The following is a 21,353-nucleotide window of genomic DNA, read 5'->3' as shown; positions in this document are numbered from 1 at the left end:
AGATTTGCAGTGGCAAGAGGGACTCAATGACAACAAACAACCAACATGGGATGCTTCTTTGTAGTCATGGAACTGAGACTCCTTTCCCCCACCAATAGACACCAGGTTGCCCAGCCTTGGGAAAGCAATGTTGAGGGAATTTTATAACTGTAGATGCCTACATTAAATATATATATATATATATATATATATATATATATATATATATATATATATATATATATATATGCAGTCAGTCCCCTACCTACAAACCTTCAAATTGTGAACTTTCAAAGAAGCGAATATGCATTCGCATGTCCAATCACACAAGTTAGTTCATGTGTCTGGTGTACATTGTCACATGTGTGCATCCTCTACGTGTTTGTGTGTACTTTACTGTACAGTGGTATATAGAACAGTATATTTATTTCACGTTCAGGATTATGGAAGCAAGCATAAAAACAGTGCTGATGTAGCTGGTACTACTGTACTTTTCAAGGTACTGTACTGTAAGGTTAAAAATGTTTATTTTTGTTTGTTTTTATGTATTATTTGTGTGAAAACTATTATAAACCTATTACAGTACAGTAAAACATAGCCGATTGTGTTAGTTAGGTACTGAGGCTAACATTGTTGGACTTACGAACAAATTCGACTTATGAACACATTCTCAGAACTGAACTCATTCATATGTAGGGGACTTACTGTATATAAAATCAAATGTAACTTTACACTTTGAGGAACTTAAATGAAGAAAAAATTAAACCCAATGCTAGCACAAGGAAGAGGATAATAAATGCTGTAGCAGAGACAAATAAAACAGAGAATAGAAAAACAATAGAAACAATAAAACAAAAGATTAGTTCTTTCAAAAGATCAACAGAATCAACAAAGCTATATCTAGACTAACAAAAAAATAGAAAGAGAGAAGATACAAACACCTAAAATCAGAAAGGAAAGCAAAGACATTAATACCAATGTTACAGTTATTAAAAAAGGACCATAAGATAATACTATGAATAATCATACACAAATTAGATGATATTGATTAAATGTAGAAATTCATAGAAGTATATAAATTACCTAAACTGATTCAAGAAGAAATAGAAAATCTGAACAAACCTATCAGAAGTAAAGAGATCTATTTAGTAATTAAAAATCAAAAAAGAAAAGTCCAGAACCAGAAGTCTTCACTGGTAAATTCTATTAAACCTTTAAAGATGAATTAACACAAATCTTTCTCAAATTTTTCCCAAAAATCCAATAATGGGAAACACCCTTTGACTCGTTCTATGAGGCTAGTGTTATACTGATACCAAAGCCAGATAAAGACATCACAAAAAAATTACACAACAGTATCCTTTATGAATGTAAATGCAAACACTCTCAATAGTATCAAGCAGAATGCAACAGCATATTAAAAGAATTAAACACAATAACAGATTGATATTTTTCCCAGGAATGTAATAGGGGTTCAACATATGAAAATTGATCAATGTAATTGACCAAAATAATAGAATGAAGGTAAAGAGTAAATAACCACACATGGCCATCACAGTGCACACAGAAAAGGCATTTGACAAAATCCAACACCCTTTCATGATATAAACGCTCAAAATACTAGAAACAGAAGAGATTTTTCTTAATATGATAAAGGCCATTTATGAAAAATCCAAGAAGAAAAGCCAATAAAACTGTGGAGGCCCCTAAGACTGTGACAGTCAAGATTTTCTTACTTGGAACCTTGTCCACACTCAGCCTTCAGCAATTATCAAAAATTAACATTTAGGCTTCCTACGAGTTTATACTTCAAGCAGCTTCTTCTCCAGATAATCACTTTTATGATATATCCATGATATTGCTTTAATGAGCATGAGTCTTCAGATTTCAGGGTGATGGGTTGCCCTGAAACCCCAGTTTTCTGATAGGTCCATGAAAAGTCATTGATTTCCAAATAGTCCACCTCTTTCCTATAGTATTGATAAGAGTGAAAATTTCCAAGATTTTACATGTCAGAGCTGAAACTGGAAATACAGGATCAAATTTTTATAATAGTCTATTTTAAGTTGACAACAACTTAAGTTTGAATTCAACTTAAGTTTGAAAGCTCTACATTTTTACTTTCCCCTGTCCCCATGTTTTATGTTTATGATGTCACATTTTACATCTCTTTATCTTGTGTATCCTTAAATAATTATTGTATTTACAGTTATTTTATTACTCCCTTCTTTTAATTTTCATACTAGCATTATATGTGATTAAACAACTACCATCACAATATATTATATGTACAAGTGTGATTTATACTTTCATATATTTTCTTATTAATTTCTATCCTTTCTTTTCAGGTTAAAGAAGTCCCTTTAACATTTCTTGTAAGGTCAGTTTAGTGGTGATGAACTCCTTTAACTTTTACTTGTCTGGAAAACTCTCTCTCCTTCAAATTTGAAAGTTAACTTTGCCAGGAAGGGTATTCTTGGTTGAAGGTATTTTATTTCATCCCTTTGGAATATATCATGCCACTCCCTTCTTTTTTTTAAAAAAAATTGAAGTATAGTTGATTTACAATGTTGTGTTAATTTCTGCTTTTCAGCAAAGTGATTCAGTTATGCATATATATATATATATTCTTTTACACACTCTTTTAAATTATGATTTATCACAGGATAGTGAATATAGTTCCCTGTACTATACAGTAGGACCTTGTTTTTTATCCATCCTATATATACTAGTTTGCATTTGCCAACCGAAAACACCCAGTCATTCCCTCCCTGACCCCCCCTCCCACTTGGCAACCACAAGTCTGTTCTCTATGTCTGTGAGTCTGTTTCTGTTTCATAGATATATTCATTTGTGTCATGTTGTAAATTCCACATGTAAGTAATATCATATGGTATTTGTCTTTCTCTTTCTGACTTACTTCACTTAGTATGATAATCTCTAGGTTCACCAGTGTTGCTGCAAATGGCATTATTTCATTCACTTTTATGGCTGAGTAATATTCCATTGTCTATATATATCTATATATATCTATATATATCTATATATATCTATCTATATCTATATATATATATATCACTTCTTCTTTATCCATTCATCTGTTGATGGATATTCAGGTTGTTCCAAGTCTTGCCTATTGTAAATAGTGCTGTTATGAACACAAGGGTGGATGTAACTTTTCAAATTATAGTTTTTTCTGGGTATATGTCCAGGAGTGGGATTGCTGGCTCATATGGCAACTCTATTTTTAGTTTTTTTGAGGATCCTCCATACTTTTTTCCATAATGTTTACACCTTTTTGCATGCAGCTGTCCAATTTTCCCAACACCACTGGCTGAAGAGACTCTCTTTTCTCCATTGTGCATCCTTGCCTCCATTGTCAAAGATTAATTGACTGTAGGTGTGTGGGTTTATCTCTGGGCTCTCTATTCTGTTCCATTGATCCATATGTCTGTTTTTGCATCAGTACCACACTGTTTTGCCTACTGTAGCTTTGTAGTATTGTCTGAAGTCTGGGAGGATTATAACTCCTGTTTTGTTCTTTTTCCTAAGGATAGCTTTGGCAATTCTGTGTCTTTTATTGTTCCATATAAATTTTAGGATTATTTGTTCTAGTTCTGTGACAAATGTCATGAAGAGAAGTGATGAAAATGGGCATCGTTGTCTTGATTTTAGTGAGAAGTCTTTCAGATTTTAGCAAGAAGGCTTTCAGCTTTTCACTGTTGAGTATTATATTGATGGTGGGTTTGTCATAAATAACCTTTATTATGTTGAGATATGTTTCCTATATACCCACTTTCATAAGAGTTTTTATCTTGAATAAATGTTTATTTTTTTCTAATGTTTTTTCTGCATCTATTGAGATTATCATGTTTTTTTTTTTTTTTTACTTTTATTTGGTTGATGTAGTGTATCACATTGATTAATTTGTGTTCGGTGAACCATCTTTGTGAGCCTGGGATGAATCCAACTTGGTCGTGTTGTATGATTTTTTAATTTTTGTTGGATTCAGTTTGCTAATATTTTGTTGAGAATTTTTACATCTATATTCATCAAAGATATTGGTCTGTAATTTTCCTTTTTGGTGATGTCTTTGTCTGGTTTTGATATCAGGGTGATGGTGGCTTCATAGCATATCTTTGGGAGTGTTTCTTCCTCTTCAATCTTTTGGAAGAGTTTGAGAAGGATCGGTATAATTCTTCCTTGTATATTTGGTAGAATTGTCTGTGAAGCCATCTGGCCATGGACTTTTGTTTGTAAGAAGTTTATTACAGACTCTATTTCACTTCTGCTAATCAGTCTGTTCAAGTTACCTGTCGATTAGTTGGCATATAATTGTTCGTAATAGTCTCTTATGATTTTTTTTTTATTTCTGTGGTATTGGTTGTGATTTTTCCTCTTTTATTTCTTAATTTGTTTATTTGGGTCTTCACTCTTTTCCTCTTGGTGAGCCTGGCCAGGGGATTGTCAAGTTTGTTTACCCTTTCAAAGAACCAGCTCTTTGTTTTATTGATTTTTCTATTGTTTTTTAAATCTATATTTTATTTATTTCTTGTCTGATATTTATTATATCCTTCCTTCTGCTGACTTTAGGTTTTGTTTGTTTTTCTTTTTCTAATATTTTTGGTGGTGAGTTATGTTGTTTATTTGAGATTTTTCTTGTTTCTTAAAGAAGAGCTGTATCACTATGAACTGCCCCCTAGGAACAGTTTTCCCTGCATCCCATAGATTTTGTAGGGTTGTGTTTTCATTGTCATTTGCCTCAAGGTATTTTTAAATTTCTTCTTTTATTGTTCACCCATTGTTTTTTATTAGTGTGTTGTTTAGTCTCCATGTAATTGTTTTTTTTCTTGTTTCTTTCTCTGAGGTTGATTTCTAGTTTCATGTCATTGTGGACAGAAAAGATGCTTGACATAATTCCTATACCCTTAAATTTGTTGAGGCTTGTTTTATGCCATAGTATGTGGTCAATTCTAGAGAATGTTCTGTGTGTGCTTGAAAATAATGTGTATTCTGCTTTTTGGGATGTAATGTCCTGAAAATATCAATTAAATCTAACTGTTCTATTGTATCATTTAGATTCTCTCTTGGCTTATTGATTTTCTGTCTCAAAGATCTTTCCAAGGATGTGAGTGGGCTGTTAAAGTCCCCTACTATTATTGAATTCCCATCAATTTCTCCCTTTATGTCTGTTAATATTTGTTTTATTTATTTGGGTGCTCCTATATTGAGTACATATATGTTGAGGTGTGTAATATTATCTTCTTGTATTGATCCTTTTATCATTATATAGTGTCCTTCTTTATCTTTCTTTATAGCCTTTGTTTTACAGTCTATTTTGTCTGATATGAGTATTGCAACCCTTGCTTTCTTGTCATTTCTGTTTGCATGAAATATCTTTATCCATCCCCTCACTTTCAACCTATGTGTGTCCTTTGTCCTAAAGTGGGTCTCTTGTAGGCAGCATATTGTAGGCTCTTGATTTTTTTTATCCAATCTGCCACACTGTGTTTTTTGATTGGAACATTTATTCCATTGACATTTAAGGTAATTATTGATAGATATGTATTTATTTCCATTTTAAACCTTGTTTTCCCATTGATTTTATATTTCTTTTTTGTCCCTTTCTTTTTCTTTTTGTTATTCCTTTTGTGGTTTGATGCTTTTCTTTTGTATTATGCTTATGTTCTATTTGGTTTTTTTTTGAATCTACTGTATGTTTTTGATTTGCAGTTTCCCTGTTTTTCAAGTATGTTAACCCCTTCCTATATCTACTTGCCTTAGACTGGTAGTCATATAGGCTCAAACACATTCTAGAAAAAAACCCCTGCATTTTCTTTCTCTCCTCCCCCACATTTTATAATTTTGATGTCCTCTTTTACATCTTCATTTTTATCCTTTTGCTGTTCATTGTGGTTATCATCGCTTTAACAGAATTTTTTTTTTTAAATCTGGGTACTGACTTATTTAAGTAATTCACTTTCTAATCATGATTTTCTTTTTCCTATAGATTCTTACGTCTTTCTTATTTAGAGAAGACTTTACAATATTTCCTTTAGGATAGGTTTAGTATTGCTGTATTCTTTTAGGTTTTGCTTGTTTGATAAATTCTTTAACTCTTCTTCTATTCTAAATTATAATCTTGCTGGGTAGAGTATCTTAGGTTGCAGATTTTTCCCTTTCAAGACTTTGAATATATCTTGTCCAGCCCTTCTGGCCTGCAAAGTTTCTGTAGAGAAATCAGTTGATAGCATTATCAGGGCTCCCTTGTAATTAACTCTTTGTTTTTCTCTTGCTACCTTTAGAATCCTCTCTTTAACTATTGCTATTTTTGTTATAATATGTCTTGGTGTAAGTCTGTTTGGTTTTATCTTGTTTGGGACCCTCTGTGCTTTCTGTACCTGGATATCTCTTTCTTTCTTTATGTTTGGGAAGTTTTCAGCCATAATTTCTTAAAATACATTTTTAATCCCTGTTTCTCTTTCTTCTCCTTCTGGGATCCTTATTATGCGTAGATTGACATGCTTTATTTTATCCCATAGGTCTCTTACATTGCTTTCATTTTTATTTTCATTTGGCTTGCTGTCTGTTGTTCTGACTGGGTGATTTCCATTATTGTATTTTTCAGATCACTTACTCATTCTTCTGCTTTATTCATTCTGCTATTCATTGCCTTTCACTCAGCTTTCATCTTGGCACATGAATTTTCTTTTTCTTGGCTCCTCCTTATATTTTCTAGTACCTTTATTACAGTAATCTGTATTTCTATCAATAGTCCTGAATTTCCTCAGTATTTTTATTGTCTCCTTTTTGAACTCAGTGTCTATTAAACTGAAGAGATCTGTTTCATTTTTTGTTCTCTCAGGGGAATTCTCTCTTTTTTTTTTATTATGGAGTGGTTCCTCTGCATCTTCATTTTACTTATATTTCTCTTGCTCTATGAGTTTAGGAGAAACAATTATCTACTCTGGTCTTGGAGAGCTGTTTTTATGTGGAAGCATCCCTGTGTAGCCTGCACAGGTTTAATATTTTATGGTGAAAAGTCTCTTTTTAGTGTGGTTGCCTGTTTCTGCCTTCCTCAGTGTATGCTGGCCATTATCCCCTTGATTGGAGGTGTGATATGTGTTGTGGTGACCAGAGCCTGCACTGGATGTTGAGTGGGGTCTCCTCTTTGCTCTGCTGTCTTTACCCTGTCAGGGGCCAGTTCTGTTCCCTAGTTGTTGGGGTAGAAGCCCCCGGATCTATTTCTGAGCTGCGTTTCTGATCTGCAGTGTGAGTTAGATAGGATTGGAGTGCTCCAATTGGGAGAGGAGCCACTGAGTATTCCTCTGACAGAGCTGTTCACTGGTGAGTGTGTCCTGTTGTGTCACCTGTCACCTGTTGTGCTGGCTCACAATGTACACTGTTGTTGGCTCTGTCCTAAGACTTATCTCAACCTTGGGAATGCCAGCAATCAGTCCTGATGTCCCTCAGGTGTTTTTTTCATGAGGCCACCATCGCAGATCCATTGAAGTCAGGTCTCAGGACTGCAGTAGTCACACACTTGGACCCACTGTGGGAGTTATGGAAGCAGCTCAGACCCTGGCCCAGCCCAGCCCCCATGTGCATGGGCCCAGAAAGCCCACAGCTGTTAATGCCAGACCCATCCCAGCTGTGGGAGCACCTGTTGTCCACTCAGATGTCCCAAAGGCACTGAATTTACAAAGCTGGTGGCAGAGGTATTAATCTACAGCTCACACAGCCACAGGGAAAAGTCTCAGCTCTGTTTCCTAATTTGCACAACCCCTGGGGCTCAGTTGTGGTTTCAGCCCCACCTCTGTGAGTGGGCAACCCACTAGCATCTGCTCCTAGAGCCCATTGAGGTTACGGCTGGGGTGCAGGAGCCTGCTGAGGTAAGAACTCCGAGATGGCAGCTGGGGTGCATTCTCTTTGAGCCCACGGAGGCAGGGCTGCATGCCACTCCCTTCTAACCTGCAAAGTTCTGCTGAAAAGATACTTGAGAGTCTTATGGTAGTTTCTTTGTACTTAACACGTTGTTTTTCTCTTGCTGATTTTAAGGTTCTCCCCTTGTCTTTACCTTTTGATGATTTAATTTTAATGTGTCTTGGTGTGGGACTCTTTGGGCTCATTTCATTTGCAACTCTTTGGGCTTCCTGGTTCTATATATCTATTTCCCAGGTTATAAAATTTTCAGCCATTATTTCTTCAAATAAATTTTCTTCCCCATTCTCTCCTTATTCTCCTTATGGGATTCTATAATATAAATGTTAGTCTGCTTGATGTTCCTTAAGTCCCTCAAGCTATCTTCAATTTTTTTCATTCTTTTTTCTTATTTCTACTCTAACTGGGTGAGTACTTCTGCACTGTCTTCTAGTTGATGAATTCTTTCTTCTGCTTCATCTAGTCTGCTCTTGAATCCCTCTAGTGTATTTTTCATTTCAGTTATTGTATTCTTCAACTCTGTAACTTGTATATAGTATCTTCTTATATTTTCTCTCTTTTTGTTGAAGACCTCACTGTGCTCATTCATTCTTCTCCTGAGTTTGGTGAGCATTTCTATGACTATTACTTTGAACTTCTTATCAGGTAACTTACTTATCTCCATTCCATTACAGTTTGTTTCCAGGGTTTTATCTTGTTCTTTTATTTGGAATATTTTCCTCTGTTTCTTCATTTTGCTTAACTCTCTGTGTTGGTTTCTATGCATTAGGTGAAAGTCATCTCTCTCAGTTTTGAAGAAGTGGCCTTGTGTAGGAGATGAATCTTATTCTTCAATCCTTCCCTAGCACTTGATTGTTTCTTAAATCTTCTGATTGTCTAAGCAGCCAGTTTTATTTTTAGTATCTATCAGTTGTTGAGGGTGCTCCAGGATCTATCAGTGTCCCAAAGGGAAGGATCTTAGTCAGAATCTAGGTTGGGGCTGGTTGGATGCCAGACTAAACCAGCAGCTTTTAAAGTATACAAATATATATAGTCCTGTGGGACTGCAAGCATAAGCCCAGCTGACCACGAGAGCCAAGCAATATGGAAGTGTCCCTTAGACAGCAGTCACAAAAATCAGGGGTCCAGACCAGTGTATAAGCTCATTTCTGGGAAATACCAGTGAGCTCTAGAGAAGTAGAAGGTATGAAGATGGTGTCCCCTGACCTACATTCCCTGAGAGTACCTCCATAATTTCCTAACTGTATGCCAAACCTGAAGCCTACTCCTCAGAATGAAGATCCAGGACAAACAAATAGGCCTATTTTGCAGAGAGACTGGAAGTGTATTTCAGTCTGCAGTCTTTGCAGCGCCCTGGGGTAGCCTGCCAAGAACTTTTTCTCTGATTCTTATAGTCCTGTGGGACTCAGGAATGCAAGACCCTCTGGCCATTAAGGACAGGCGATTGAGACATGTATAAGAGCTTTGCTCTGAGAGACAATGGTGCTCTGGAGCATAGCAGAGAGAGAGCACAAAGATGGTGCCCATCCTCTAAGTTCTCTGGAAACATTTATAGCCAGCCATTAGATGTAAAGTTAATTAGAAGCCTGCCCTTCAGGCTGCAGCTGTGATAAGCTATAGGCCTCTTTCACAAAAAGATTGAGCTTCTTGGTCTCTTGTCTCTTGCTGTGCCCTGATGGTGGTAGCTCTTTAAGAACTTTTTCTCCTTTGGCTATAGTCCCTTTGACCTGTGAGCATAAGCCCCACTAGGAACCAGAGCCTGGTAATGTAGAGGCAGCAGCACAAAAATCATGGAGGAGACAAGGTTATAAACACTTTTTTGGAAGATACCAAAAAGATGGAGCAAGGCAGAGGGAGAGTACAAAGATTGTGTCCAATGGCCTCCATTCTTGAGAGCACCTCCATAGGCCCCCTTACCTGTGCCAAACCAAAAGTTTTTCCCTCAGGCCAAAACTCCTAAATGAGGAAATAGGCTTGTTTCTCAAAAAGACTAAGAGTGTGTTTCAATCTGTTCTCTGTGCAGTGCCATTGGAATGGTAATCTGCTAAGAGCTGTCTCTCTGATTGTTACAATCCCATGGGATCCAGGCACACAAGCATTCCTGGCCTCCAAAGCCAGGCAATTAACGGGCATCACCTGGGCTGCATCCACAAAACTTGGATCCCCCGACATAAAAATCAGGACACCAAACTCATGTAGAAGCTCCTCTTCTGGAGATATTGTAATGAGGCTGAGTGAGAGTGCAAAGATGGCAACTACTGAAAAAAGCAAAAAAAAAAAAAAAAAAAAAAAAAAAAAGAAAAGAAAAAGTATAGCATCCATCAGCTTTAGCAAGGTAGAGAAGAGAATGAATATGTCACCCACTAGTTGGATGGAGGTAGAGAGGGTGTGCAAAGATGACACCTGCTGGGAAAAAAAAGAAATAAAAAGAAAACAGGGAAAAAAGGAAAGAATACACAAAAGAAAAATATGGCACCTACTGGCTTTAACAAGGCAGAAAAATAGTGCATGTAGATGGTACCTGCTGACTGTAGTGAAAAGATGACACCTGTCTGGAAAAAGAAAAGATGATGGCTTTAGTAAAATAGAGGGAGAGTGGGAAGATGGCATCCCTCCGTCTCCATCCCTCAAAGTATCCTAGCAGGTCCATGCCCTTCACTCTGATGCTTTAAAATTAGCAAATGAGTCTCTTTCATGTAAAGTCTGGGCACTTTTCATAGGTGACTTTTGTGCTGGACACTGTGGCAAGAGCATTTTAATAGCCATTTCTGAGTTCACCACAACCCTGCAGGTCTCACGGACGTGACTCCATTGTTTTTCAAAGCTAGATGTTTTGAGGTCTCATCTCTCAGGTGGAGGTCTTAAAAGTTGGGTGACCAATTTGGGGTATGAACCCTTTGCTTCTCAGGGAGAAACTCTCGGTTTTGAGTTCCCTTCTGATTGTGGGTCATCATGCCAAGGGTGGGGTTTGTGGCTAGATTGGGTCTTAGTCTTTCCTACCCATTTCAATGTGTTTTTTTTTTTTATTTGGTTAATGTAGAGGGGTTGTTCCACTAGTTCTGGGGGATTTTCCTAGAGGATTTTTTTCTATATGAAACTGTAGATTTGGTGTCTTCATGGGAGGAAGTGAGTTCAGGATATTTCTATGCCATTGTGAACTGGAACTCTCTCCAGGATATTTTTTAATATAATTAATGTTTTATTGAAATATATTTGATTTACAATGTTGTGTTAGTTTCAGGTGTACAGCAAAGTGATTCAGATATATATATATATAATTATTATATGTATTCTTTTTTTACATTCTCTTCCATTATAGGTTATTACAAGATATTGAGTATAGTTCCCTGTGCTATACAGTAAGTTTTTGTTGGTTATCTATTTTATATATAGAAATGTGTATATTTTAATCCCAAACTCCTAATTTATCCCTCCACCCAGGATAATATTTTTAATTCAAGACATATGTAGCCATTTCTCTCTTCCTCTCATTTGCACTTACGACATTCTTTCTTGTATTATATGAACTTTCTACATATGCTACTGTTCTTGGCATTAAACTCCTTGACTGTATAAACTATTTCTAATTTATTTTTATATTTCTTGTAGTGCTTAGAATGGTAGGCATTCCTTAAACATTCACTGAATGCATTGACTTTGGAATAGCACCTTATAGCTTGCAAGATTTCAGCTATATAAACCCAGTTAAATATTAGAACCTCCTAGATGAAATAAGCAGTATTACCCCACTCTACAAATTAGAAAACCAAGGCTCTGAGAGTTTAATTGGTTTGCTCAATGTCACTCATTAACAAAGTCATAATTCATGAGTTTTCTGAACCTGTCTAGTGTACTTTCCACCATACCTTGACTTTAATATTTTTCCAACTGTATTCCTTTATCATCATGATATCACAGTTGAAGAACAGTGTTCTTCCTTCAGAAGCCTGAACCATCAATTTTACTTTTATTCTTCTTAATTTACATAACATAAAACCAACATTTTTGGTGAACACTTTTATAAGTTTTGACCAATGCATAGCATCACACAACTGCCACTATAACCAAGGTAAAGGACAAGTCCATCATTCCAAAAAATACGCACATTAGTCCTTTGTAGTCAAATAGTCCTCCCAACACTTACTCCTGGAAACCACTGCTTTGTTTTATATACTTACAGTTTCACTTTTTCAAGTATGTCACATAAAAGGAATCATCAATTATGTGGCATTTTGAATCTGGCTTCTTTTGCTTAACATAACGCATTTAAACTTCATCTATGTTGTAATATGTATCCTTTTTATTGCTGAGTAGTATTCATAGTATAGATATACTAACATTTGTCCATTCACAAAAAGAAGGAAGTTTCACTTGTTCATAGTTATTGATGATTATGAGTAGAGGTGCTATTTATATTTACATATGGGTTTTTATGTGAATGTAAGTTTTAAATTCATTTGGGTAATTATCTAGAAATAGAACTGTTGGGTCATTTTGTAAGTGTGATTAACTTAATAAGAAATGGCCAAACTGTTTTCCAAAGTGGCTGTGTCATTTTGAATTCTAAAAATTAATGACTGAGAGTTTCACACGTACTTCATTCTTGCCAGTAATTGGTACATGTAAGGGTGGTTTTTGTCTTTATTTGCTTATTTTAGTTATCATAATGGATGTGTAGTGCTGTCTATTTCTGGTTTTAATTTGATTTTTCCCAATAACTAACAATGATGAATAATATTTCAGTATATATTTTTCGTGTAGTATCTTTCCAAATCTTGTAAATTAGGTTTGCTTATCATTTAGTATGGGGAATTCTGTATATATTCCGAATTAAATATCTCTGTAAGAAATATGATTTGCAAATATTTTCATTCTCTTAACACATTTCATAAAGCAATTCTTTTTTTATACTTTTTTGTTTTTAAAAAAAAATTAACATCTTTATTGGCGTATAATTGCTTTACAATATTGTGTTAGTTTCTGTTGTATAACAAAGTGAATCAGCTATACATATACATATATCCCCATATGCCCTGCCTCTTGCATCTCCCTCCCACCCTCCCTATCCCACACCTCTGGGTGGTCACAAAGCACCAAGATGATCTCCCTGTGCTATGCAGCTACTTCCCACCAGTCATCCATTCTACGTTTGGTAGTGTATATAAGTCAATGCCAATCTCTCACCTCGTCCCAGCTCAATACTCCCCCTCTCCATGTCCTCAAGTCCATTTTCTACATCTGCATCTTTATTCACGTCCTGCCCCTAGGTTGTTCAGAAATTTTATTTTTCTTAGATTCCATATATAAGTGTTAGCATACAGTATTTGTTATTCTCTTTCTGACATACTTCACTCTCTATGACAAATTCTAGGCCCATCCACTCCACTACAAATAGCTCAATATCATTTCTATTTATAGCTGAGTAATATTCCACTGTATATATGTGCCACATCTTCTTTATCCATTCATCTGTCAATAGACAATTAGGTTGCTTCCATCTCCTGGCTATTGTAGATAGAGCTGCAATAAACATTGTGGTACATGACTCTTCTAGAATTATGTTTTTCTCAGATTATATGCCCAGGATTAGGGTTTCTGGGTTGTATGGTAGTTCAATTTTTAGTTTTTAAGGAACCACCATACTGTTCTCCATAGTGGCTGTATCAATTTACATTCCCACCAACAGTGCAAGAGGTTTCCCTTTTCTCCACACCCTCTCCAGCATGTATCATTTGTAGATTTTTGCTGATGGCCATTCTGACTGGTGAGAGGTGATATCCCAATGTAGTTTTGAGTTGTCGCTAATGATTAATGATGTTGAGCTTCCTTTCCTTTGTTTGTTGGCAATCTGTACATATTCTTGGAGAAATATCTATTTCGGTCTTCTTCCCATTTTTGGATTGGGTTGTTTGTTGTTTTGATATTGAGCTGCATGTGCAGCTTGTATATTTTGGAGATTAATCCTTTGTCTGTTGATTCATTTGCAAATATTTTCTCCCATTCTGAGGGTGTCTTTTCATCTTGTTTATGGTTTCCTTTGCTGTGCAAAAGCTTTTAAGTTTCATTAGGTTCCATTTTTTTGTTTTGTTTTTATTTTCATTTCTCTAGGAAGTGGGTCAAAAAGGATCTTGCTGTGATTTATGTCATAGAGTATTTTGTGTATGTTTTCCTCTAAGAGTTTTAAAGAGTTTAGCCTTACATTTAAGTTTTTACTCCATTTTGATTTTATTTTTGTGTATGATGTTAGGGAGTGTTCTAATATCCTTCTTTTACATGTAGCTGTCCAGTTTTCCCAGGACCACTTATTGAAGAGGCTGTCTTTTCTAGATTGTATAATCTTGTCTCCCTTGTCAAAGAAAAGTTGACCATATGTGCATGGGTTAATTTCTGGGCTTTCTTTCCTGTTCCATTGATCTATATTTCTATTTTTGTGCCAGTACCATACTGTCATGTTTACTGTAGCTTTGTAGTTTACTCTGAAGTCAGGGACATGATTCCTCCAGCTCTGTTTTTCTTTCTCAAGATTGCTTTGGCTATTTGGGGACTTTTGTGTTTCCATACAAATTGTGAATTTTTTTTTCTAGTTTCTTAAAATGTCATTGGTAGTTTCATGGAGATTGCATTGGGTAGTATAGTTATTTTCACAATGTTGATTCTTCCAATCCAAGAACATGGTATCTTTCTCCATCTGTTTGTATCATCTTTAATTTCTTTCATCAGTGTCTTATAGTTATCCACATACAGGTCTTTTGTCTCCTTAGGTAGGTTTATTCTTAGGTATTTTATTCTTTGTGTTGCAATGGTAAATGGAAGTGTTACCTTAATTTCTCTTTCAGATTTTTCATCATTTGTGTATAGGAATGCAAGAGAGTTCTTTGCATTAATTTTGTATCTTGCAACTTTGCCAGATTCATTGGTTAGCCCTAGTAGTTTTCTGGTAACATCTTTAGGATTCTTTATAAATAGTATCATGTCATCTGCAAACAGTGACAGTTTTACTTATTTTTTTCTGATTTGGATTTCTTTTATATTTTTCTTCTCTGATTGCTGTGACTAAAACTTCCAAATCTATGATAAATAACACTGGTGAGAGTGGGCAACCTTATCTTGTTCCTGATCTTAGTGGAAATGGTTTCAGTTTTTCACCTTTGAGAACAATGTTGGCTGTGGGTTTGTCATATATGGCTTTTATTATTTTCAGGTAAGTTCCCTCTGTGCCTACTTTCTGGAGAGTTTTTATCATAAATGGGTCTTGAATTTTGTCAAAAGCTTTTCCTGCATCTCTTGAGATTATCATATGATTTTTATCCTTCAGTTTGTCAATATGGTGTATCACATAGGTTGATTTGCGTATATTGAAGAATCCCTGTATTCCTGGGATAAACACCACTTGATCTTGGTGTATGATACTTTTAATATGCTGTTAGATTCTGTTTGCTGGTATTTTGTTGAGGATTTTTGCATCTATGTTTATCAGTGATATTGGCCTGTAGTTTTCCTTTTTTGTGACACCTTTTTCTGTTTATGGTATTAGGGCGATGGTGGTCTCATAGAATGAGTTTTGGAGTATTCCTCCCTCTGCTATATTTTGGAAGCGTTTGAGTAGCATAGGTGTTAGCACTTCTCTAAATATTTGATAGAATTCCCCTGTGAAGCCTTCTGGTCCTGGGATTTTGTTTGTTGGAAGATTTTTAATCACAGTATCAATTTCAGTGCTTGTGATTTGTCTCTTTATATTTTCTATTTCTTCCTGGTTAAGTCTCAGATATTTGTGCATTTTTAAGAATTTGTCTTGTTCTTCCAGGTTGCCCATTTTATTGTCATATAGTTGTTAGTAGTAATCTCTCATGATCCTTTGTATTTCTGCAGTGTCAGTTGTTACTTCTTTTTCATTTCTAATTCTGTTGATATGAGTCTTTTCGCTTTTTTTCTTGATGAGTCTGGCCAATGGTTTATGAATGTTGTTTTTCTTAAGGAACCAGATTTCAGTTTTATTGATCTTCCTTATTGTGTCCTTCATTTCTTTTTCATTTATTTCTGATCTGATATTTATGATTTCTTTCCTTCTGCTAACTTTGCATATTTTATTTTTCTTTCTCTAATTGCTTTAGCTGTAAGTTAGGTGGTTTGTTTGAGATTATTCTTGTTTCTTGAGGTAGGATTGTATTATTATAACCTTCCCTCTTAGAACTGCTTTTATCACATCCCATAGGTTTTGGGTTGTCCTGTTTTCAATCTCATTTGTTTCTAGGTATTTTTTTGATTTCCTCTGATTTCTTCAGTGACCTTTTGGTTATTTAGTAGTGTGTTATTTAGCCTCCATGTGTTTTTATTTTTTTACATATTTTTCCTGTAATTCATATCTAGTCTCATATCATTGTGTTAGGAAAAGACACTTGATATGGTTTCAATTTTTAAATTTATGAAGGCTTGATTTGTGCCCTTGGATATGCTCTATCCTGGAGAATGTTCCATGAGTACTTGAGAAGAAAGTGTATTCTATTTTTTGTGGGTGTAATGTCATTAAATATCAATTAAGTCCATCCCGTTTAAAGTGCCATTTAAGGACTGTGTTTCCTTATTTATTTTCATTTTGAAAGATCTGTCCATTGGTGAAAGTAGAGTGTTAAAAATCCCTTATTATTATTGTGTTACTGTTGATTTCCCCTTTTATGGCTGTTAGCTTTTGCCTTATGTATTGAGCTGCTCCTTTGTTGGGTGCATAAATATTTACAGTTGTTATATCTTCTTCTTGGATTGATCCCTTGATCATTATGTAGTGTCCTTCTTGGTCTCTTCTAACATTCTCTAAAGTCTATTTTGTCTGATTTGAGAATGCTATGCCAGCTCTCTTTTGATTTCCATTGCATGGAATATCTTTTTCCATCTGCTCACTTTCAGTCAGTATGTGTCCCTAGGTCTGAAGTGGGTCTCTTGTAGACAGCATATATAGGTGTCTTGTTTTTGCCTCCATTCAGCTAGTCTATGTCTTTTGGTTGGAGCATTTAATCCATTTACATTTAAGGTAATTATCGATATGTATGTTCCTGTTCCCATTTTCTTAATTGTTTTGGGTTTATTATTGTAGGTCTTTTCCTTCTCTTGTGTTTCCTGCCTAGGGAAGTTCCTTTAGCATTTGTTGTAAAGCTGGTTTTGTGGTGCTGAATTCTCCTAACTTTGGCTTGTCTGTAAAGGTTTTAATTTCTCCATCAAATCTGAATGAGGTCCTTGCTGGGTAGAGTAATCTTGGTTGTAGGATTTTCCCTTTCACCACTTTAATATGTCCTGCCTCTCCCTTCTGGCTTGCAGTGTTTCTGCTGAAAGATCAGCTGTTAACCTTATGGGGATTCCCTTTTATGTTATTTGTCATTTTTCTCTTGCTGCTTTTTATTTTTTTCTTTGTATTTAATTTTTGATATTTGATTAATGTGTGTTTTGACATGTTTCTCCTTTGATTTATCCTGTATTGGACTCTCTGCACTTCCTGGATTTGATTGACTATTTCTTTTCCCATGTTAGGAAAGTTTTCAACTATAATCCTTTCAAATATTTTCTCATTCCCTTTCTTTTTCTCTTCTTCTTCTGGGAACCCTATAATTTGAATGTTGGTGTGTTTAATGTTTTCCCAGATGTTTTTGAGACTGTACTCAATTTTTTTCATTATTTTTTCTTTATTCTGCTCTGTGGTAGTTATTTCCACTAGTCCAGGTTACTTATCCATTCTTCCCCCTCAGTTATTCTTCTACTGAATCCCTCTAGAGAATTTTTTTTTTTTTTTGTGGTACACGGGCCTCTCACTGTTGTGGTCTCTCCTCTTGTGGAGCATAGGCTCCGGATGTGCAGACTCAGCAGTCATGGCTCACGGGCCTAGCCACTCCATGGCATGTGGGATCTTCCTGGACCGGGGCACGAACCCATGGTCCCTGCATCGGCAGATGGACTCTCAATCACTGCACCACCAGGGAAGCCCCTTCTAGAGAATTTTTAATTTCATTTATTGTTTTGTTCATCATTGTTTGATTGTCCTTTAGTTCTTCTAGGTCCTTATTGAATGTTTCTTTTATTTTCTCTATTCTATTTCCAAAATTTTGAATCATCTTTACTATCATTACTCAATTCCTTTTTAGGTAGACTGCCTATCTCCTCTTCATTTATTTCGTCTGGTGGGTTTTTACTTTTCTCCTTCATCTCCTGCATATTTTTCTGTCTTCTCATTTTGCTTAACTTACTGTATTTGGGGTCTCCTTTTCACAGGCTGCATGTTCGTAGTTTTCATTGTTTTTGGTGTCTGCCCCCAGTGGGTAAGTTTGGATCAGTGGATTGTGTATGCTTTCTGGTGGAGGGGACTGTTGCTTGTGTTCTGGTGGATGAGGGTGTATCTTGTATTTCTGGTGGCCAGGACCACCTCCTGTGGTGTGTTCTGGGGTGTCTGTGAGCTTAGTATGATTTTAGGCAGCCTCTCTGCTAATGGTTGTGGTTGTGTTCCTGTCTTGCTTGTTGTTTGGCATGGGTAGTCCAGCACTGGAGCTTGCTGGTCATTGATAGGAGCTGGGTCTTAGCACTGAAATGGAGATCTCTGGGAGAGCTTGTGTCAATTCATATTACATGGGGCTGGGAGGTCTCTGGTGGACCAGTGTCCTGAACTCAGCTCTCCCAAGTCTGAGTCTCAGGTATGACACCTGGCCAGAGCACTGAGATCCTGTCGGCCACACAGCTCATTCTGGGCTTCTATTTTGATGATGAGGCTCTGGAGAGCATGGGCCACTTTTCCGGGAATTGTCGAGAAGCACAAGCATGCTGAGTTTCTTGAAAATGCAAAACCTGTGCAGTCACTGCCCTCTCTTCCAGAAGAGCAGAAGCCTCCCCAAGATGAGTGGGGTAAAACCCAAGATACTGTGGGAACCTTTGTGTTCATGGAGAAGAACCTGTACCAGGCTTCTGTGGACTTGAATTCCCTGGGTTCTGGCCTTACAGACCCCCACCTCTGTTACTTCCAGGAGAGGTGCTTCCTGGAAGAGCATTTGAAACTCATCAAGAAGATGGGTGACACTTTATTTACTCCTTGGTTTTGTTGTGGCAATTTTCCACTAGCTTCCTCCTCTTGAAGATTGGGAGGGGGTAAAGACTGTGCAGCTGAGCCAGCTGCAGCAGTAGCCACCTCCCTCCCTCATAGCAATTCTTTCTTAAATTTTTATTTAGTCCGCCTATTCATTTTTATTTCCTGCATTATGGTTTGGAATTGTTTTAGGAATATTTGCCCAGTCCAAAATCAAAAATTTTATCTCCAAAATATTCTTTTTTTAAATTATTTTTATTGGGGTATAATTGCTTTACAATGTTGTATTCATTACTCTCATACAGCAAAATTCATCAGCTCTACATATACATATATCCCCTGTTTTTTGGATTTCCTTCCTATTTAGGTTGCAACAGTGCATTAAGTAGAGATTCCTGTGCTAAACATTAATTTCTTATTAGTTATCTATTTTACTCATAGTATCAATAGTGTATATGTGTCAATCCCAATCTACCAGTTCCTCCCACACACACCTCTTACCCCTTAGTATTCATCCATTTGTTCTCTACAACTGTCTCTATTTCTGCTTTGTAAATAAGATTGTCTATACCATTTTTTCTAGGTTCCACATATATGCATTAATATATGATATTTGTTTCTCTTTCTGTCTTACTTCACTCTGTATAACACTCTCTAGGTCCATCCACGTCCCTATAAAGGACCCAATTTCATTCCTTTTTGTGGCTGAGTAATATTACATTGTATATATGTACCACATCTTCTTTATCCATTTCTCTGTTTATTGACATTTAGGCTGCTTCCATGTCCTGGCTGTTGTAAATAGTGCTGCAGTAAACATGGAGGTGCATGTGTCTTTCTGAATTATGGTTTTCTCAGGGTAAATGCCAAGTAGTGGGATTGCTGGGTCATATGGCAGTTCTATTCTTAGTTTTTTAAGGAACCTCCATACTGTTTTCCATAGTGCCTGTATCAATTTACATTCCCTCCAACAGTGCATGAGGGTTGCCTTCCTCCACACCCTCTCCAGCATTTATTGTTTCTAGATTTTTGATGACGGTCATTCTGACTGGTGTGAGGTGATACCTCATTTAATTTTGTTTTGAATTTCTCTAATAATTAGTGAGATTGAGCATCTTTCCATGAGTTTGTTGGCCATCTGTATGTCTTCTTTGTAGAAATGTATATTTAGATCTTCTGTCCCTTTTTTAATTAGACTATTTGGGTTTTTTTTTTTTTTTGATATTGAGCTGCATGAGCTGCTTATATATGTGGAGATTAATCCTTTGTCAGGTGCTTCTTTTGCAAATATTTTCTCCCATTCTGAGGTTCGTCTTTTCATCTTGTTTATGGTTTCCTTTGCTGTGCAAAAGATTTTGAGTTTGATTAGGTCCCATTTGTATATTTTTGTTTTTATTTTCATTACTCTAGGAGGTGGGTCAAAAAAGATCTTGCTGCAATTTATGTCATAAAGTGTTGTGCCTATGTTTTCCTCCTAACATTACACCTAAGGCAAGTAGAGAAAGAAGAACAAGCAAAACCCAAATTTAGTAGAAGGAAAGAAACCATAAAAATCAGAACAGAAATAAGTGAAACAGAAACAAAGAGAACAATAGCAAAGATGAATAAAACTAAAAGCAGGTTCTTTGAGGAGATAAATAAAATTGATATACCTTTATCCAGACTCATCAAGAAAAACAGGGAGGGGACTCAAATCAATCAAGTTAGAAATGAAAAAGGAGAAGTTACAACTGACATCACAGAAATACAAAGGATCATAAGAGACTACTACAAGCAACTCTATGCCAATAAAATGGACAACCTGGAAAAAATGGACAAATTCTTAGAAAAGTATAACCTTCCAAGACTGAACCAGGAAGAAATAGAAAATATGAACAGACAAATCACAAGTAATGAAATTGAAACTGATTAAAATTCTTCCAACAAACAAAAGTCCAGGACCAGATGGCTTCACAGGAGAATTCTATCAAACTTTTAGAGAAGAGCTAACACCTATCCTTCTCAAACTCTTGCAAAAAATTTCAGAGAGTGGAACACTCCCAAGCTCATTCTACAAGGCCCCCATAATCCTGATACCAAAACCAGGCAGAGATATCAAAAAAAGAGAATTAGAGGGCAATGTCACTGATGAATGTAGATGCAAAAATCCTGAACCCAATGCTAGCAAACCTGATACAACAGCACATTAAAAGAATCATACACCATGATCAAGTGGGATTTATCCCTGCGATGCAAGGATTCTTCAATATATGCAAATCAATCAATGTGATACACCATATTAACTAAATGAATAATAAAATCATATGATTATCTCAATAGATGCAGAAATTTCTTTTGACAAAAGTCAACACCCATTTATAATAAAAACTCTCCAAAA

Source organism: Grampus griseus (genome assembly GCF_964374135.1).
Source record: "Grampus griseus genome assembly, chromosome: X".
NCBI lineage: Eukaryota > Metazoa > Chordata > Mammalia > Artiodactyla > Delphinidae > Grampus > Grampus griseus.
Note: the sequence above shows the minus strand (reverse complement) of the source record.